This window comes from Pteropus medius, unplaced genomic scaffold (assembly GCF_902729225.1).
Source record: "Pteropus medius unplaced genomic scaffold, Ma_sr-lr_union100, whole genome shotgun sequence".
In the NCBI taxonomy this organism is placed as follows: domain Eukaryota; kingdom Metazoa; phylum Chordata; class Mammalia; order Chiroptera; family Pteropodidae; genus Pteropus; species Pteropus medius.
In genome coordinates this window covers 3,565,955-3,568,974 of record NW_024350924.1, presented here as the reverse complement: position 1 = coordinate 3,568,974, position 3,020 = coordinate 3,565,955, and positions in this window count along the sequence as shown.

Here is a 3,020-nt window from a genome sequence, read left to right as displayed (position 1 = left end):
CAGGAAGCCCATGTGAGGAGAGGGAGGAAGTGAGCCTGGGCCTGCCCTCATTAGCTTCAGAGATGCAATCCTTCCCGCTTCAAACTTTTTAGAAGTTTGTTCCCACAACCCACCCAAATACCTAAACCGGTTTCTGTGAAACACAGTAAAACTCGAAAACCAGGTTGGTTCAGGCACTAATCTGTGAGCGTGGTGGGTTCTTGAATGATTTGGGTATTAATTTTTTTGTCTAGAAAAGGACGGTGCTTCTCAATCAAGGTGGCACCATGGAATAACCTGTGGATCTGTTCAAGGATGAGTTTGGCCTCACCATCAGAGTTTCCCATTCAGGTCGACTGAAACTAGAGTCCAATCTAAGAATTAATATTTTAAAAAAGTTTTCTAGGACTGAGACTTAGGAACATCTGTGATGCCACTCCACTTCCCCGCCACCCTCCCTCCAGCTGCCTTCCGGAAATCTCTAGTCTCCAGTTTGGTTGGGCCACTAGCCTCAGACTTCTGTGTCTCAGAAGCTGGACTGTCCTTATGTAAGGGTATTGCTGAAGGCAAACCACAAGGCGCACAATACAAGGGGCACTGGCAGAAATGATTTGGTCAGTAGAGGAAGGTCTAGATTTAGAGCACAAGGATCTGGGTTTCAGTCCCAGTTTTATCTCTGTCAGCTGTGAGATACAGAGCAAGTCTCAACCCCTCTGCTTCAGTTTATTAATAGTATGATTAAAAAATAACATTAATGGAGCCACTTTAAAATGGAGTTGGAACTGCCATCCCATCAGATACCTTGTGTGTCTCACAGCTCGAACCTTTAGAATGTTAAAACTGGGCAAAATAACCTGTGGACTGAGCCTAAAGCAGCATTGTATCCCAACCCACCATTTATGAAGATAATAGAAAAGCAGACATTATGACTACCAGACTGAAAATTAAAGACATTCTTTAGAAGTAGCATCACTCTGTTAGTTTATCTGCACCTATAGAAAATCTTTCTTAGTTTATTAACACCCATGGAAATTTCTTCCTTCTATGTATGTAATTGTTTCCCCTCCTTTTCTCATAAATACCCCTTGCCTTCACCTCCTAATCAGAACACTATTTGGGTCTCTGCCTGAATCAGTGATTCCCAAATAGCTATTCTTTAGGATCTCAAATAAACACTTTTGGCCTTTTACTTTGGCCCTTTATTTTTAGGTCAGCTGTAACATCTAATTATAACCCTACTAGATAGTTACTGTTATATCCCCATTTATCGATGAAAAAAAACAGAGGCTCAAAAAGGTTAGATAATTTGTCCAAGATTACACAACTAAGAAATGGCAGAGCTGGGACTCAAAGTCAAGGTCACATAGTGTTTTAGAAACACTATGACCAGTAGATTTTGAAAAATATGTGTTCAGTTTTCACTCTGTTGTGTTTACTGGGATTTTCTTAGATTGGTAGGATCAAGGGACTAGATAATAACCCTAATGGATTCCTAGCCAGCTGTGAACTTAGAACCAATCACCGAGTCATAGTGGTTTCATCCGATAAATGAAGAGATGGACACTCCATGGCATTTGACTTAGAAGCGTGTATCTGGGAGAGCTAATGTTCTCTCTTTTCTTTCTTCCAGAGATGCTCAGATTCTGTAATAACCTCTGACCAGTGCTGGCTTATAGGAAAGCCGAGTTAAACAATGATGAAAATGTCCTTTACTGCAGAACTTGTCAGTCTTTGATATTCCCTTAATATTCTTTAAATATGCAGATTTTCTCAAACTTATTTGATCATAGAACAGTGTTTGTGCGTGTGTGTGCGTGCACACGTACACGTGTGTGCACATATGTGCTTGTTTTTCCCAGGGAACAGTTTTTCAGTGTAACTGCACCTTAGGAAATGCTGTTATAAACTCTCCTCATCTCTGCTGGCATCAGTCTGAAGAATTACTGCTTCTCACTTGGGGCTGCGGTCACATTGACAGACTCCTGAAGTGGAGCTGATGAGGAAAGACTTCTTGCTTAACTCACTTTTTCTGTCATCTCATTCATCCTGATGGCTTTAGTTGCTATTTCTCTCTGCCAAAGATTCACAAATTTATATGTGCCACCTGATCTCTCGTTTCCACTCCACACAGGCACTTGAAGTCCATTGTCCAAAATTCAGCTTAGCAAACTCAGCACGCTCCCACTCAAACCTGCTCTCCATGCCCCCATTACCGTCTCAGGAAAAGGCCTGACTAGCCCTCCAGTTGCTCAGGTCAGAAACAAGGTGTCTTCTTAGGCTACTCTCTCTCTTAGAGCACCATGTATTATTCTTAAAAAATGATTAAAGAAGACAGTTTAGGTGATACAAACAAACTTTATTTAACCCTTCACAAAGCAGACAATCTCCATTTGGAGTACTGAAAAATAGGCAGAAAGTAGGAAGATTTTATAGAATAAAGAATAAAGAAAATGAAGAGAAAATTAGAAAATGTCTGATTGGCTGGGGCCACATAGTCAACTTCATCTGGGGTGAGAAGGCCCAGAGTTGGCTTCAAGCTTGGATATTGGCTGACTGGACATACTGCATTTCTGGTCAGGAAGAGCATTTACAGAGACACAAAAGTCACCTAAGTTTTGGTTTGTTGACATGGTACTCAGGCAGGCATGGCTCTATCTTGTGCCTAGAAAGTTAATTCAACATTATCGACCTAGTCTTTCAAATTATTCTGTTGCCTAAATATTTTGTAATAAGGTCACTTCTCTCCAACTCCAGAGCTATTTTACCAATCCTTGTCTCTCGCCTGGATTAAGTTGATCATCCTCTTTCTAGATCAACTTGGATGTTTTCTCACTCAGCCCTAAAGAGGAGAGCCTTCTAAAAATGCAAATTTAATCATGTCACTTTCCAGTTTAAAACTATTCAATGGCTTCCCATAGGTTTTCAGCAGCTTCTACTAACTCCTGACACTATCAGCTGGTCAGTCTTTCTCCATCTCCACTCCCATTGTCTCGCCATACTGGATAATGAATTCTTGTAATTTGCTTGAACAAATCAGTCTC